Here is a 19,543-nt window from a genome sequence, read left to right as displayed (position 1 = left end):
AGCTTGAGTTTTGAGGGTGCTAGAAACAATAGATTGTGACGGTACTATTTTTCATTGCCTGTAATGAGGCGTTATTAGCGATCCTAGTGGTGAGCAACTATCTAATGTTTGCATATTTACTACGTATTGAGCTTCGCGACTGCGATACGACACTAGAATTCTATTACTGGTATTTTCTAATAGGTATAATATTCGCATATAAAATATTTTATAAAATAATAATAATAATAATAATAATAATAATAATAATAATAATAATAATAATAATAATTCGTGTTACCACAGCCCTTGAAGGGCCCAGATCGACTAGCCGGCTGCTGACCTCACGTTCATATGCCGAAGCAGAGGTGAACGATCTTCCAATCAGAATGGAGGTATCGCGTGGTTAGCACGATGATCCTCCCGGTCGTTATAGCTGGCTTTCGCAACCGGATTTCGCTACCTATCGTAGCTCCCAAATCAATACTTAAATAAAATAGGAGGGTCTTATAATCGATGGGGTCTTATTTTCGAGTAAATACTGTATCTCTTAAATACATCTTTAAAAATATTCATGGGCTATAATTAAGAGTGCTGTCATTTTTATCGATTACAAACAACAAAATCATTCATGCTTATTTAATTTAAGAGCAGAATGAAATAAAAATGCTCACAAGCTTCTTCGTTAAGTTATACAGTCGTTTAAGCTCTCACTGGTGACTTCTGTCGTCATCTTTGAAATGCAGGAAAATGCAACTACACTGTTCTAGTGATGAACAGGAACTGCGAGTGCGTATGTGCAAGTAATGCTATAATTCTTGAGCTGTCTTAAATGATCTCGAGCGAGGGTCATGGCGAGAGATAACGATGAAACGTAAAGTGTTTACCTCGCATACCAAGAAGCAGCGTTCTTCTGGTGACGCCAGTTCAATTTGTTAACACTGATACGGGAAAGGGTTCGTGGAATAGCGTCGGGTATCTTCCGAGAAAGATGGCAGAAGAACTGTTAAAGTGCCAAGAGAGAGGGAGGGATGGAGAGAGAGAGAAAAATAAAGGACGGTATTTCGACATTGGCCTCGCGAGTTTATCGTCTGCGTTGTATCTCAGAAGGTCTTCGCGATTCTGGTCCACCTCTGCATGCCGTCCAACGAGTTCCAAAATTGTATTCCATCAGACCATCATATTTTCTCTGGAGTCACCGTTTAGTTTTTACATACATTTCAGTAACTTACTTGAAGTTCACGTAATACCCGACATCGACATGAGTAGTTAAAGAGTAACTATTGAAATCATCTCATGTTGGTGGGTCGAGACTAATGGATTCGAATTTTGCCGAAAGTAATGGATTTTAAATATTTCCTTTGTGTAGTTTTAAGCTTTGTCGCGAAGTCGTTCAGAGGTACAACACGTCTTGGACTAATTGGTACATACAGGGACATCATTTTATTTTTACTTCAATTTTTATTGTACCTGAGTTTTTGAATGTACTTCACTCCCACCCCTTCTACTAATGAAGTTCAACCGTCCTCCACACAGAACCAAGACCGCATATACAGCAATAGTAGCTTTACCGTCACAGTACGTTCCAAAAATATGTTCGCGTTTTCCAATGACGAAAGAGCTTTCAATATTGCATCATTTTCGCACAGGTACTCTCGTCCATTTGCCTACGTCGCATTTCGGTTTTCCCCACCAGCTTCTATTCGCCTCTTATTTGAAAAATCCGCATATTTTACGCACCCCAATTTTTCAGTGGCCAAAGTTAATTAAAAAGTGCGCAAATTACGCGAGCAAATACGGTATACTCTGTCTGTATGTCTGAAACCTGTTCTTGTTTACATCTGACCGCTGTGCAGAGTTCAGAGACACCCACACTGTATACTTGAAGCGTAGGCAACATCGTGTCCATGGAAGGAACGGTTTCATCATTAATAATTACTAAAGACATGAATTTACCACAGAGACTACAAGGTTAGTTATGCATAGTGTGTTCGTTGTTGAAAGAGAGAGAGAGCGAGAGAGAGAGAGAGAGTGTGTGTGTGTGTGTGTGTGTGTGTGTGTGCAGGTGCATGTTAGGGAACTCTGCCGTGGTATAAGCAGGGTGAGATTGTAGCTTGTATGTGGTGCAATGTAAACAAACCAATTGTCGGATCACAACGCTGAATCCTACGCACGAGAAACATATGCCCATTGAATTGCTGTGATACAAAACACATTTCAATTGTAAACTGGCCATACCTCAGGCTTCACGTCATTTATGTCCACCAGGGGCGAATTCTAGTCACAAAAGTTAGGCTTGCTCTTTTATTCATAGGGGAAGATGGGAGGATATAATAATTCATAATTAATAAAAATAATCAGACCCACATAGCCTAAATAATTTATTTTATAATTATGAAATCATTATGAGTCATGGATCATATTCGCTTATCAGAAGTAGAAGTTCAATATGATATAACAAACATGGCCAACAAAACAGTTTATTTACTTTTTCGACCCTGCCAACCAATGCATATTGTTGTATTGAGCTGCACTGAACGAGCGCACATATTCTATATAGGCTAATGTCTGTCTTCTGTTGAATAGTCCTTCGGGAAAATGGATTTAATAATAAGGTTTCAATAACACACAATTCCGAACTCATTACAATACTTCAAATTAAAGTTTAAGAATTAATAATACATGCAGCAACTAACACGTGCATTCCGCTCATACAATTACATTGCATTCGCAAATCACAGCACATTCCCGCTGTCAATACTGCTCTGTGTAACGTTAAATAGTTGTTGGTGTAGCTCTCGGACCAGAGCTTCAAACAACACATAACAGAAGCATGTGCGCCTAGAGGAAGGCACTTGCGCGCGCATCATATTCTCGCTATTTCTACGTCTTTCCTGTAGCTCCGAGAAACGAGCAAGCGTTGCGATACTTGCGGTGTGCAACCTGCTGATGGTATTACGCCTATACAATGTTCCAAAAATCAAAATAAATTTTAATGTACGTAATCCCATTTTGAGAAATACACATTCTACGAAAATATTGGGCTTGCGCAGCAAGCATAGCATGCCCTGAGAAATCGCCCCTGATGTCCACACCTGTGGAGTAACGGTTAGCGTGTCTGGCCGCGAAACCAGGTAGCCCGGGTTCGATTCCCGGCCGGGGCAAGTTACCTGGTTGAGGTTTTATCCGGGGTTTTCCCTCAACCTAATATGAGCAAATGCTGGATAACTTTCGGTGCTGGGCCCCGGACTCATTTCACCGGCATTATCACCTTCATCTCATTCAGACGCTAAATAACCTAAGCTGTTGATAAAGCGTGGTAAAATAGCCTACTAAAATAAAAAAAATATATAAAAACGCCATTCATGACGTAAGGACAGTCTAAGCACAACTAATCTAATATTCTCATGTTGTGTTATAAATTCCTGCCTTTAATAATTAGGTTCGTTGAAGTACAAAACCCTGTAAAAACACATCTTTATTTGGAGAACATATTATATGACTATATTATGTTTATTCATAAAGCTATTTTTTCTTATACAGGGTCATCATTTTATTTTTACTAACATTTCTAATATTAACCTGGCTATACCTTTGAATCAACGATTAAGAACCGGAAACACCGTTTGCTACCCCCTTCCACGACTGGAGTTCGATGATACTGGTGTAATATACAAATAAATCACTTTACTAGGTATAGGAGGGAAGAAAAGTAGTTCATCCATTTACGTAAACTAGGAAATATCACAATTTTTAGTTTGATATTTTCATTAGGTTTTTGTTTAATCAAAATACAGTACAGTATTAACAATGAGTGTTTTTACTCACGAACTGAGCTTTCCATGCAGACGTATTCATTATGCAGTGTATATTATACTGTCTACAGCACATTAGCGTACACTATAGAGAATGACATTAAATTGAAAAATAATCATAATAAGGATATTTAAACACATTTTTGAAAATGTGTGGCTGTTCATTTCGATACAGGCTTCAGTTCTAATGTGCATATTATCGCACTATAGACTATTGTACGTAATTCCAATAACCAGGTTCGTACTTCGTATAAGTAACTCATGTTGAAATAATTCTGTACTTACTCTATAAAAGAGACCTTACGTGCTGTAAATTCAATCTTCACTTCTGCCCGATCCGAAAAGATAAAATTACTCAGACATGCTATCTACTGTCCGTCCAAGTGGTTACGTCGCAGCGTCGTAGAAAGGGAGGAAATCACGTGACAATTAATTAACGAGGCCCTTTTATTTAAGTTATTTTAAACAATTTTGTGGGTATAATATTACGTAGACGTCCAATTCTTAACAGAAATTAATGTTCTCAGAAAAGAGCTAAGAGAGCCCAGCCACTAGCATTTACAGAGAGGCGAATAGAAGCAGGTGGGGGAAACCGGGATGCGACGTAGGCAAATGGAAAATGATGCAATATTGAAAGCTCTTTCGTCACTGGAAAACGCGAACATATTTTTGAAATGTACTGTTTACTATGACCGTAAGGCTACTATAACTTATATGCGGTCTTGGATCTGTGTGAAGGACGGTTGAACTTCATTAGTAGAAGGGGTGGGAGTGAAGTACATTCAAAAACTCAGGTACAATAAAATTGAAGTAAAAATAAAATGATGTCCTTGCATATATGTTTTGAATCTGTCCTCTGTCGTCTGCAAAAGAACATATTACCTTCCTATTTACAGCTAGAATTTGCAACATGTGCCTACTGTTGTGATACCGTTTTCAATCACAATGGATGTTTTGGCTTCAATACAAATAATATAACTCGAGGTTATACTCACATAACACACAAAAATAAGTTAATAAATAACTAAGTTCATACACTAAACTATTTTAATTTTATATATAGTAGCCTACCTTTACTTACTGTCCGTCTCTATGGCTCTGTGATGGCGCGTGAGCTTCCCAGTCAAGCTGTCCGTGGTTCAATTTGTGGCGTGGGCAAAAAATGTATCTCCATTCCACAGGACTGAGTGCTGGTGCCTTGTTTTGTACTAGTCCTGTAATGTCTCTGCGGTGTTCCTGCATCGTGTTGACCACACGGTCAGCGAGGTACGCAGTATGAGAGAGTCTAGTGTTGAGCCAAAGACGCCCTCTCCTACACAGTATTGACTTGTAAGTTGGTACAAAAGGTGTCGGTAAACGACGACAAAAGAATTTGCATACTTACGCGTATAGGCCTAAAATACAATGATTTAGTTATTTAGTTACCTTATTAAATCGGTTGTAAACATCTATGTTTGTGACTACTATTCAGTGACGTGCCGTACATGGAATGCAAGGGAAGCATTAATTCTTCTGTTCATAAAGCGAAAAATAAGAAATTTATTGTAGAAATTATATTTTAATCGTGAGAACTATGAATTCTCTAATCTTGAAATGTTAAAAATTCTTTCTCTGAGCGCCTATCTTGGTCCAGGCGGACTCGTTATTCATAAGAATTGCTTTGGTCTTCAAATATATTTGAGTTGGCTGCTAACAGTTTTGTACTATACAATATCAGTCTTACTAATAAACCGTGTATAGTTTTATACGAGACTTATGCAGAGTTGAGACAGAAAACGTTACTAATAAACTGTGAATAAGCTATGGACGTATAAACAGGCTGTAACTATACAATGGGAATTGCTTTGCAGTAGTTATATACACGAAACCCCTTGTTTAAGCGTTGTATATAGGGAAAAAATGGCCGCCCCCCTAACAGCTGTTCGTATCGACTGTCATTTTATGATGATGATTACCTTGTAACCACAGAAGAACAAACCAAAGATCATAGAATTATTAAAATAATATTGCTGTAGCTTGTACTCTTTGACCAAAATGTAGTGTGGTAATCGATTAGAGCCAGTTGTACTATCGATATTTAACACGCCACACTAGAGCGCTCTACCGGATGCAATAGAGAACCTCATATATTCTATTACCTTTCGTAACGAAGTAATGACGAAACTATGACGTAGCTGTGTAACAGTTATACTGTTATACACGACGTATGTAGTGATTATTAGTAAAGAATTTACACACGACTTATAAACGAGCTACTCATTGTATAAATATAAGAATTAAACGTCTGTATATAGAGTTTTTATTAGTAAGACCGTATATATACAAATTTGTATTGTTGCTTTCTCTCACAAAATTGCATCGCACGCCACTATTTCAGAATGATTTTGCATCCCTGAACCCAGCAATGCCCTCTGAACTGTCGTGGTAGGCGCATAAATAGAGGGCCGTTGTAGTGCCAGATGAGAAGTGTATTAGAGTTAACAGGCAGTAAACCTTTCTCTTAGAGCAGCCGTGGTGAGAATGCGACTCGCGAGTACATTGTGGCTCGCAGTGAGAGCTATGCATTTCTCTTGCTTCTAACTTTCCCCAACCCCCGCCCTCTCACTCATTGGAGTCAAACTCCGTTCCATTTGCTTTTGTCTCTGACCTGCGAATGGCATATGTCTCTCTCGAAACCATGTACCTCTACAAAAACGAAAGTTTCAAATAGGATGGGAGGACGCATTTTTTTGCTGTCAATATGATGAGAATATTAAATGTACGATTTGTTCAAAAGTATTACGAGGAAAACGGTTGTATACCATAAAACGGCATTATACTACATGTTACTCATGAAACATTAAAATTTAGGTGTTAATAATAATAATAATAATAATAATAATAATAATATCATCATCATCTCTGTACGTCGAACATTTTCAGCATATGTACGAATAATGCGGTTAGCTCTTCAATTTGAACTCACTGATTTACTATGCGATGTCAAATGAAAGATAGATGTAAGGACTTGACAAATGTTGAACTTTCAAATCTTTGCCAAATAATAAATATCCGAAGCTTCGTTCTTTCGCTTGCTCTGTTGAAGCCATGTTCGCTACAACTTACGTTTGTGAAAAATTGTTTTCAACAATGAAAATACTAAACCAAATTTAGATCACGACTGACAGACAAACACCTTCGTGATCAACTACGACTGGCAGTAAGTGACATAATTCCTGGTTTTGAAACTTTGTCGCAGAGACATTCTGAAGACAGTTAATTTTAGGTTGTGATATTGTTCATTTATTGTTCATTCCTTTCTTCGTTACACGTACTAAACATTAGTTTGTAACCTTATACTGCATAAAATTATATTTAAGTGCTTGAAGTAAGGAAAATGAAAATCCGTTAATAAGTCAGACAGTTGCTTCACTTCCCCTTCGGGTGTCCGCTTCTCTCCATAGGTGCTATGCACGTTGCAGGTTACATAGTGGCTCGGCGCACAACTACATTTTCGCCACCGCTGTCTTAGAGTCACTGTGCCTCGTCGTGCTAAAAGGGCGCAGTGTAAACAAACAACAGAGTTTGAACGGGGACGAATGATTGGCCTGCGTGAAAGTGGATTTTCATATCGCGATATTGCTGTTCGTGTGGTACATCATACCACTATAGTGATGAGAGTGTGGAAGCAGTGGACCGAAGAGAATCGGACACATCGAAAATCTGGCAGTGGATCCAGTAGCGGCTGGTGGTCAAAATAATGAGTGTGCTATAATCTCTATATCGGCCTACTGTAGAGGCCTACACTTATGTATTTATCTTAATTTGGAGTCTCGCCTAGTGATGAAATATGAAGTCCATGCGACGTTCTTTCGTACTGCAGAACTTGTCATTTGGTGTTAAACCCCCTCCATCTTGGACATCATACACTTTTCTATTGACAGTATTGCAAGAGCAGTGAGACGATCCTGGGACATAGTGTTCCTTAAAAACGTTTTTATGCGTTTCAAGCAAGAAAAAAATATTTCTGGCTCAGCAGTGGTCATTGATGTTGTAACCAAAATATTTAACAACTTCGATATTTCACAGAATGGATCCTGTAAATTGTTGTTCGGAAGTCAGGTCTTCCGTATAGAAATGCAACTTGTATCTGGAACACTCTTTTGTTCAGTATAGTATAGCTGTTGACAGCAACTTTAACTGGTAGATGGCAGCAGCAGTCGGACACTTGAATTACCAAATACATTGTACATAGTTCCGAATTCTTCCACAAACAAGCTTTCTTTCGTTACGCTTTACTTTTGCAATCTCCAAGCTGTGTTGTGCTGAAGCTGACTACAGCACTTTCCCGCGTAAAAATAGCCAATCAGAGCAGTTATTTCAGCTTCGCACATGCGCATAACTGTCTACATTTTTCATGTGGAGCTTTGTGTAGCATAACGAACCCCCTGAGGCACCAAAGAAGGCACGAAGACTAAACACTTTATAACGCGTCATGAACATAACCACGGGAAATTGTCAAATGACAGATCAAATACTATGGTGCTATTACAAATACATAATTTGAGCCAAAATTATCATTGTGCTGTAGCACTGTAGCACGTAAGGACGGGCCGCCCCTGAGTGGATCACGATCTGCGACAACACGGGATGACAGACATCTCGTCCTCATAGTAGTGACGGATCGTTTAGCTTCATCACAAGTGTTAGCACAACGGTGGAGCACTGTAACAGGTGTAGCATTATCTGCTTCCACTCTTCGAAGACGTCTGCTTTGCAGAGGGCTGGTTGCACGCACTCCTTTGTGACGGATTCCCTTGAACCTTCATAATCAAAGTCTCAGGATACAATGGGCTCGTGAACATACAGAGTGGTGTGCAGATTGGCAACACGTGGTGTTTTCGGACGAATCCCGTTTCAACTTGGACTATAATGATACTCGTATACGCATCAGATGGTATCATCCAGACTGCATTGTCCAGCTTCATACTGGCCGAACGCCAGGCGTGATGGTGTGGGGCGCCATTGGGTATCATTCTCACGATCTCGGCTGCTACGTATTGAGGGTAGACTCAACAGCAACCGCTACATCGAGGACGTTGTAGAGGCAGAAGTCATACCCTTCCTTCAGCGCACTCCTGACGCTATATTCCAGCAAGACAATGCCCGACCACATGTTGCAAGGAATGTCCAAGCTCTCTTCAATGCACAGCACATTCAGCTTCTTCAGTGGCCTGCCCGTTCGCCAGACATGTCGCCTATTGAACATGTAAGGAGTATGATTGGTCGACAAGTAGTCCGTCAACAACCTCCAGCAGCCAGCTGCAATGAATTGTGAGCACGTATACAAGCAGACTGACAGGACATTCCCCAGGAAGAAATCCAAGGCCTCTTTGATTCAATGCCACGACGTATAGCAGCTCGTGGAGGTTTCACAAAGTACTGATGTACTCATGCATATTCATGTGTATTGCAATGCTAATCATATGTGTACATCAATATTAGTAATATGTAAAATAAATTTGATTCTGTTCTCATGATTCGTTCATTGTGTTGCAATTTTCACAGACAGTAGTGCGTGTATAGCCATATATATATATATACGTTCATTTTAATTTATATTGTAATGTACTATACATATAGAAATTGTACTATTGCTCCCTCAAATACTGGGTGTTCATTTCAAAGTGTGTCATGACGTCACTGTTGTGAGTCAGCGATTTGAAGCGAGTTTCAACTTTTATGTCAGAGAAGTTGCATATTAATCAAGGCGTTCAATCTGAACTTGAGAACGTGTACAGTATAACTTGAACGTCGTAGCAACAGATGGCGGTCTGTACAGTCTGTGTGCTACCATAACCTCTTTCGAACTGTGTTTTGCGCGGGCAAGTCGTACGCAGGGTATTTGTTATCATCCGCTGCATACCACAACATTCCACAACACAAATCAAATGCTCCGTGTCCATGTTGACCGTCGAAGTTAATGTCAACAAATACGTAAGTAATCATCTTAACCCTCTCGCCATATCCCGACAGTAAGAAAAAAAACTCACCTCAGTACGTGTTTCCAAACAGTTCACATTCCTGCCACTACCGGCGTTACCGCACGTATCGGTACGTACTTCCAGAGTCCGTGGGTATCCACGGACTCTGCGTACTTCAGAATGAACGCCGTACTTGCTAGGCAAATTCTCTCGCATTTAGGTAATGCGCCTCTGCGGAAGTGTAGGAAGATTGAATTCTCTAGGCTCATCGGCTAGCCACATGACGGCATACAGCGAGCCATGACATACTTTGAACTGAACACGCAGTATAATTGCATCACACGCCACTAAACTATTTCATATATGTGTGTATGTATATATATATATATATATATATATATATATATATATATATATATATATATATATATATACCGACACACACTCGTACATACGTAATTTATATTGTATTATATTAAACACGTCCCGCGCCGTGGCGTCGTGGTCTAAGGCATCCTGCCTAGGACTCGCGTTACGGAATGCGCGTTGGTTCGAGTCCTCATGGGAGAAGAAATTTTCTCATGAAATTTCGGTCAGTGTATGGGACCGGTGCCCACCCAGCATTGTGATGCACTTAGGGAGCTACGATACGTAGCGAAATCCGGTTGAGAATGTCAGCTATAACGGCTGGGGGGATCATCGTGCTAACCATACGATACCTCCATTCTGGTTGGATGATCGTCCACCTCTGCTTCGGCATGTGAGCGTGAGGCCAGCAGCCGGTGGTCTGTCTAGGCCCTTTACGGGCTGTAGCGCCACGGATTATTATTATTATTATTATTATTATTATTATTATTATTATTATTATTATTATTATTATTATTAGAGCTGTAGCCAGGAAGTGAAAAGGAGGATAGCAATGGCAAACGAAACTTTTAATAGAAAAAGGAGCATCTTCTGCGGACGTCTGGAAAAAGAACTACGGAAGAGATTAGTGAATTGCTTTGGGCGGAGTGTGGCATTATATGGAACAGAAACATGGGCATTACGACGAAGTGAAGAGAAGCGATTAGAAGCATTTGAAATGTGGATATGGAGAGGAATGGAGCGTGTGAAATGGACAGACAGAATAAGAAACAAAGCTGTGTTGGAAAGAGTGGGTGAAGAAAGAATGATGCTGAAACTGATCAGAAAGAGAAAAATGAATTGGCTGGGTCACAGGTTGAGACGAAACTGCATATTGAAATTTGCACTGGAAGCAATGGTGAACGGGAGAAGAGTTCGGGGCAGAAGAAGATATCAAATGATAGACGACATTAACCCAATGGACTCGTATTTAAATTAACTTTGCTCAGATTTAACGTCCAATTTGCGAATGAATGTGCAGAGTGCTGTAAAAAATTAATACAAAAAACAACTACGCAAGCTTTTTAATGCAGAATTTATAAGAATCTATGCCGAAAATATGTACTTACTACGAGTAATTTAGATGTCTTACTAAATATATTTTGATGTGGTAAATTTCACGCGACCACAGCTCGTAAAATGAGGCAATCGGGTTAAGATATGTGGATCACATGCGGAGACTAAGAGGAAGGAAGAAAATAGGAAAGATTGGAGAATGATGGGTTTGCAGTGAAAGACCTGCCCTTGGGCAGAACACTTATGTACGTATGTATGTATATATGTATGTATGTATGCATGTATGTGAAACAATATTTTAAATATTCCGCTATAAATTCGCTCCACTGACGAAGGCCCATTTCCGCTTTAGAGGCTTTCAGTCACTTGTCAGTGAGCTCGACCATCTTACGTCATGTCCTTGCACCATTACGTTCGCCTGGTATGCCTGCATAATTCTGTGAAGTTTTGATTGCTGCTGCTGCTGTTGTTGTTGTTGTTGTTGCTGTTGTTGTTTAGTCAACTGTCCGAAGACAGGTCTGAACCTCACAAGTGATATCAAGAAGACACCATTTGTTAGGCAACTAGGCCAGGAGATAATGGGGTAGGGTGGTCAGTTTCTTTCCCCCTCCATTGCATACATCGCTCACTAGCTACATATTACACTAGTCAGACTTCAGATGTATATAAACAAATTGTTCTTCTCTGACACATATTGTCAAGTGAGATGTACTGCCTGTTAATAGATGTACAGTAGAGGCAAAAAAATGGACCGACCCTTGTAGCTGATTTCAGAGCCTTGTTCACTCCAGAGCACGATAGACTGGTAACTAAGGCTTTCGTGGTCCGAATCCTGCCTGGGAAGGAAACTATTTTTGTTCTTTATTCAAAGTTATTCCCAATACTTTTCCATTACAGCGATATTTTACTACTCAATTAACTTATTATTCCCAGAACATGAATTTTACCAGCAATCGAAAAGTATTGGGAATAAATTTGAATAAGGAACAAAAAAAAAAAGGTTTCCTTCCCAGGCAGGTTTCGAACCATGAAAGTCTTAGTTACGAGTGTATCGTGCTCTAGAGTGAACAAGGCTCTGAAATCAGCTACAAGGATCGGTCCGGTTTTTTGCCACTACTGTACATATCACCCAGAACCTCAATCAGAGGGAGAGTTTTGATTATGTCTCTATAAATAGATAAGGACCATATATGACCTGTCGCACTTCGTTTTGTTATTGCTGGATGTTCTACACCCAGTGCAATGTTAGTTTCATTAATTTCGTCTGAAATGGCTTCGTATTCCAGAGGAGTTTTTGGTGAAAATTTCAATTGTTACGATAGTTCTAACATAATTTGATTCAGATTGCTTAAACAGTAGAAGAAAACAGCATCTGAAATTCGTTTGCATAGGTAAAATATTATTTTTGATTCAATTAAATATTGTTAAAAACGGGAGAATACAGTAATACTTTTGTACCACAAACCATATTTTATAATACCGGTACTCGTGGTATAAATATCTTTTAGATATGCTCATAGTAGCTATCATTTGCACGAAAATGCCATTGAATGCATTATGTTGTAATGCAGCGTTTCCCAACCTGTGGTCCACGTACCCCGGGACCCTGGAGTGTTTTAAAAGGGTCCCACGGGACCAACGTGGTTTTCAAACGATGTTTCAACTTAGCTTAAGTTCATAACGTTCTTTGATTTTGCCAGCTTGCTGGAATATATTTGTTTATGTCAGACTTTTGATACAAAGTTTAACAGGAATGAGTTCGCCTGAAGGACATCTCTCGGCTTGCAACTCGTGCGTACCTACCCGATATTTTTAGTTTTATTGCTATGTTTTAATTACATTCTTCAAGGTCCAACCTTAACTCTATTCACCGTTCAGAATAAAACTGAAACAGCGATGAAGAAATACAATTTGTGGTCTCGCTGAGTTACAAATCGAGAATTCGATATGGTTCCCATTCTCATTAACCTTCTAATGACACATGTTATTGAAGTCTCATCCGATATATTTGAAAGTACAAAAATATTTTCATTGATTTACAATACAATTAAGGTAATATTATTGTTCCTGCAATGGGAAAAAAGAACACAATTATATTGACATCCTAGAACAATGTGAAATTTATAAACATACAAAAACACACCCACATCACTTCCTGAACACTCAACTCAATTTCAAAACACACACCTTTTTTGACACAATCATGAAAACACTTCACCACAACAGGAAACCAGAAGATAGCGCAGGATCTCCACTAGGTTTGGACAATGAAGCACAAGACTTCGAAACTAGTCAAGCAAGGTAAATCCTAAAAAGAAGTTAGAAATTTAATCAGTGACAATTATATGAAAAATCTCTTCTTGGTCACAAATAATAGATTTCCCGTCAAAAAGGAATGGGGCTATTAGTATTAGGCCTACTATAATCATCGTCTGAATAGCGTCAGCCTGTGACACTCAAAATGATGGGAACCAATGTCGTAATATATTAAAATGATGTCATTTCTGAACACAGTACCGATATTAAAGGAGCAGTCCGCGATAAAATTAAGTTGGCTTTAATCAAACACGTTTTTCAATCTAAGTAGAATGCAATTTGCCGCATGTCAATGCGAGGCATGGTTCTTGAGTCACTGACTCCGCACAAATACTTATGACGTCATAGCCACTGAACTGGTGTGATTGCGTAGTAGGCCGAGAACATCTCCAAGTGCAGTGCTTTGTATTAAATAATCTTCTCGCGCCGTAGTACACGTGAACAGAATTTCAGACTTAGTTGTGATTGAGTGAAGTCATATTTTGCTTTTCATTTAATCATAAAACAGCACATGCCTACGTTGTGGTTTTATGTAGGGCTATTTTTCTTTATATGAACGATTTTGAACTACAGTAGACTAAACAGAAGAAATTATATCGTAATACAGTTTAAAATGCCGTGGTGTCGTGATTTTTCGTGTTCAGAGGGAAGAACAAAAGCACAACATGGAGAAGAGGTATCATTTCATGTATTTCCGAGCAGAGAAAAGTCACCGCAAATATTTAAAAACATGGGTGAAGAAAATCAACAGAAATGTTTTACACCATCGAAAACTGCTATTGTGTGTTCTAATCATTTCCATGAAATTGATTGTGACGAATCGTCTCTACTAAAAAGACGTTCAGTGAAAGACAACAGAACTCCTATGAAAATGAAGAAAACTGCTGTCCCTTCCTTAGTTTTGAAAGGAGAATCTCGCCAAGACAGTTCTGATACTACGCGCTCCTCTGCTTATAAATGAAAGAAGGTCGTCGAAGAAGCAATAGCAAGTTGCAGTGATGCACCTATAGCTGAAAATATGGACGTGTGTCTAGTTCTCGATGAGGCTGAAAATTCGCAGGAACATAATATAAATAAAGCTGTGCAGTGTGAGATAGGGTGCGAAACGCCAAGAAATGTGTGTGGTGAATCAGATGTGAGTGAGCCAGAAACTGACTTAGATCTTTTCAAATAGAAGAAGAAACTTCAAATTCTAATTCATCAGGTTCCGAGGACGCTGCACATGAAACAGAAAGTAATATAGAAAGCCAAAAGGTATTTTTTGTATTCTGGTCAGCGTTACAAATTTAGTTTCTCTTCTGTAATATTTGTCATTCCGCTGTTGGGAATGGATCGAACCTGGATCCAGCGATTATAATGCTCTGAAAAATGTTGTATGTAACCCTGCCCTTTTAAAAGACCTAAAGCAGACTAATCAGTTTTGTCACACCAGCAAACTTGAATCATATCATAACGGCAGATTGGTTTATACTCCTAAGAGAAAACACTTTCCATATGATGGAATGGTAAACAAGAACTATGATTGCGATAATGACCATAATTACAATGTGAAAAGAGATGTAACTGGCTCCAGACTCCAATACTCGAAAGTCACTAAATGATGGATGGAAAAGAAAACATACAGCAGGAAGGAAAACACGTGGAGGGAAGATATACAGAGAAATGTGTTGGAAGTGCCTAAACCGTATGACTCAACAACTATGGTGCAATAAAATAATATAAACCATGTACTAATTTAATGCTAACGTGAGATAAACACGTATCTGTAGTTCCTTCAATACGAATATTTCACGTCTCGCATACATTCACTCACTCAATGAAGGCGTTGACTTAGATTATAATGGATCGAAATATTAAACCGTTTCAGTTTGAACCCTTACCAGACCAGTCGTTCTAATCACAGAATGGATTGTACACGGGATTTAAAGTGGGATAGAGTTTGGGTAAGTTATTATTATTATTATTATTATTATTATTATTATTGTTGTTGTTGTTGTTGTTGTTGTTGTTGTTACAGTATATGCATGTGATAGGTCCTAAGTGAGTTAATAATAACTGACTGTAACATTTGAATCTGTATTTACTCGTCCTGCACCACTGTATGTTAAACGGAACTACAACGCAGTCTTATAAAGCGATCGGTGGTTATGACGTCAGAGCTTGCAGGAAGACCTTTAATATTTCACAAACTAAAAGGCGTAGAGAGATGGGACAAACGCCGTTAATCTAAGGATTATTTAGGTAAACATCCTATAATATAATCAGAATTTAGAATTTTATCGCGGACTGCTCCTTTAACTTACTGGATTTTGTTTCTTTAGCTGCTGTAAAGAATTAACATCTTCAACACTAAGGAGTGTTGCTGCTATGTAAATAATATGAACATTTATTTCAGAATAACGATATTTTATTCATAAGTAAATCTGTCTATTTATCGACATGTCTACCTATTAACCCTCCTTGAGAGGAGGGTCACGAACTGGGGACTGTCGTCGCACGTGGGCCGCTTGGGTGAGCCCATTATACTAAAGATTTCCTCACGGACCTCATTCCGAACTCCCCTACAGTCTATAGAATCCTTTTACTTTTCCACTTAGGCATCGCCGCGTTCCCACGAGCACTATCACCAGCAACTAATGACCACATCACATACCACGGGGTTCAAGTTCGGTGACGGCCCGCAGCCGAATCTACGTCGGAGCAAGACTGAAATATAGTAAAGAAACGGAAATGATGATGAAAGAGCGGAAGTGTAATTATGTTGGCGAAATGAGTCCAAAATTACCCAGCAATTGAGGACCGTCTTTGCAAAACTTGCTAACTGCAAAATTTGCAAAATTGAGATTTTGATGGATTCGTTAACATAAGGCAGGTCTCTACATGATGTTCAAAGCGTCTTAGTAAAATTGGGTTATTTCTCTTCATTGTAGTGTGTCAAAGTGTGATCGTTTTTTTAAAACTTGCTTTCTCCTATAAGTAAGAGATACAGCAAAACTAGCTTACTATAGTGTTTTGTCTCTCCTGTAAAATTTAGTTTTTTCAGTTAGCAAGTTTTGCAAAAACGGTCCTCAATTCTGCTTCATTTGGTTGAGGGAAAACTTCGGAAAAAAAACTCAACCAGGTAACTTATTCAAACCAGGATTTGAACCCGGGCCCGCATGTTTCACGGTCAGACATACTAACCGTTACTCCACAGTGGTGAACATTAGTAAATCTAAGTAAATATCACAGTCTACTATATACAGTCGCGAAGCTCAATATGTAGTAAAAATGCAAACATGGGTAGTAGCCCACCACTAGGATCGCTACTATCGCCTCATCATCGTAGATCTCTCTCCTAGTAGACGACAAAATATGTTACACTTTCGTTGTGTTCTTTTGGAAAAATTAACACCTTCCTTCCATTATTGAAATATTAAATGCATAAAGTTAATTTATTATTTTAATTAAGTATATTAAATTCCACCATAAACTCGAAGATACGTGCAAGAAATAGGTTAATATTATTTTTGTTTGTGCAAAACGAACTGAGATTTACTATAATCGCTTCACTCACTCAAGATTATAGCGATAATTAACTAGGAAACCAATAAATATTAATTTTCATTTCCCTTTACAACAATAATAATGAAAATTTGAATTAATGGAGTAACTTACGTGTACCGGTACTTGTAGTGTAGGCTTACGTAGTTAACAAAGTGGGATGAGGTTAAGCAATAATAATCACACCAGAATTGGAAATAAAACGTGATCAATAAATTTTATTGTAACAGACTTTTTCTACGTCTCTAGTAAAGTAACAAATAAAAATAACAACAAAATTAACAGCTATAATTAAAAACATATCCTTTGAAAAAAAAAGTAGGCCTAAGCAATAATAATCCCACCAGAATTGAAAATAAAACGTGATCAATAAATTTCATTAAAATAAACTTAATTTTTCTACGTCTCTAGTAAAATATTATTATTCCAATTATTGTATTTTAGCCATTAACATTTTCATTACAAACAATAACGAACATTTCACAAGCATCAATGTGAAATACGCAACGAGCTAGCACTCGATGGAAATACGACACAGTCCAAAGTCGACCGTGGACAGTCTATTGTTTCTAGTTGCTAACCGCTTGGAGCGCTTTATCACGAGATTTGCAAAAAATCACCTCAAGCTTCGCGACTGTATATAGTAGACTGTGTAAATATCTTGAATATGAACATAAGTATTTTTCTTAGTTCTTAGTATTTTAAATGAATTTATAAAATTCTAATTGAATTTGAGGTTAGGTTAAAATGTGTTGTTATTTATGTCGAAGATGTTATATGTTTAAATATAATTACAAGATTATTACACTGCCTATATTTCTGATTGTAACATTAGGATGGGAATTTTGTCAAACTATAATAACCCCATGAATTGAATTGAATTTCAGGATGGAGCATTATGACCCAGCACTGTGACCTTTCAAGAGCTAGGCGCATCCCCAAACTCACAACGGCTGACTACATTAAGGTTCGCTGCGTACCCGGATTTCGAACAGGCAACTCCATTCGTCCCCAGGCCAGCCTCCTCAGTGCGTCGGGGAATGCTATGCAATGATGACGGAATGAAGAAATGTTGACAGAATGCTGTAGATGCCTAATATTGGGAAATGGCAGAACCCCGAGATAACCCCAACTCCGACCTTGTCCGTCACAAGTGTCAATATGAATATGTGGCACCATCATGGATGAATATGTTTCCTGGAAGTCTGCAAAAACTGCTTCCATATTTGAAATTATTATATTATTATCTACTACATTTTGCAATACATTCAACAACACTACTTTTACAAGGCCCATAAAAATCACTGCTTAACACACACTGCTTATACACACACGTATCTCTTATATCCACTTCTGTGCAAGTTTCTGGCTACCGTCTTGTCTTCTCAACCAGCGGTCTCTAATGGATAAGTGGAGAACTCTGGGGGACCTATCTATCATGTATATAGTTCTAATGTTCACCATCTACGACAGTGATGTCAAAGCAAGCGCATTTTTCTGACCTTGACGTCGTGCGCGGGCAGCAAGCGCTAAGTATGGAAAGAGGAAGAATTGTGTATATGAATAAGTAACCTGTTGGATTAAGAAAACAGTGGTGCACAAACTTCAAACGGAACGTGAAATTTTATGTCGTTATTTTTATATGGCTTCTTTCTGTTTAATATTATCTACAGGGACATCATTTTATTTTTACTAACATTTTTAATATTAACCTGTCTATACCTTTAGAGAACCAGAAACACCGCTTGCTCCCCCCTCCAAGACTGGAGTTCGATGATACTGGCGTAAAACATAAATCACTCTACTAGGTATAAGGAAGAAAAGTAGTTCATCCATTTACGTAAACTAGGAAATATCGCGATTTTGAGTTTGATAATTTTCATTAGGTTTTTCTTTAATCAAAGTACAGTACTGTATTAAGAATAAGTGTTTTTACTCACGAAGTGAGTTATCCATGCGAACGTATTCATTATGCAGTGTATATTATACTGTCTACAGCACATTAGCGTACAATATAGAGAAAGAAGTTAAATTGAAAAATAATCATAATATGAATATTTAAACACAATTTTGAAAATGGTGGCCGTTCATTTCGATACAGGCTTCAGTTCTTTTGTGCATATTATCGCACTATAGACTATTGCATCTAATTCCAATTGCCAGTTTCGTCCTTCGTACTAGTAACTCATGTTGAAATAATTCTGTACCTACTCTACGTACTGTAAATTCAATCTTCACTTCTGCCCGACCCGAAAATATAAAATTACTCAGACATGCTATCTACTGTCCGTCCAAGTGGTTATGTCGCAGGATTGTAGAAAGGGAGGAAATCACGTGACAGTTAATTACTTAACGAGGCCCTTTTATTTAAGTTAAATTAAACAGCTGTATAATATTACGTAAACTTCTAATTCCTAAGAGAAATTGTTTTCAGAAAAGAGCTAAGACAGCCCAGCTATTACAGAGGGGCTAGCAGAAGCAGGTGGGGGAAATCGGGATGCGACG

General features: G+C 38.4%; 1 long non-coding RNA gene across 1 annotated transcript in view; it reads right to left on the bottom strand.

Moving 5' to 3' along the window:
- The window catches only part of LOC138707630 (uncharacterized), a 66,840-nt gene that overhangs the window by 34,395 nt on the left and 12,902 nt on the right, over positions 1-19,543 (bottom strand). The window contains exon 2 of the long non-coding RNA XR_011334302.1: positions 4,866-5,106. This is a non-coding gene — a long non-coding RNA (uncharacterized lncRNA). The remainder of the gene's footprint in view (positions 1-4,865; positions 5,107-19,543) is intronic.

This window comes from Periplaneta americana, chromosome 10, assembly GCF_040183065.1.
Source record: "Periplaneta americana isolate PAMFEO1 chromosome 10, P.americana_PAMFEO1_priV1, whole genome shotgun sequence".
Lineage (NCBI taxonomy): Eukaryota > Metazoa > Arthropoda > Insecta > Blattodea > Blattidae > Periplaneta > Periplaneta americana.
This window is presented reverse-complemented; position numbering and strand designations above follow the sequence as displayed.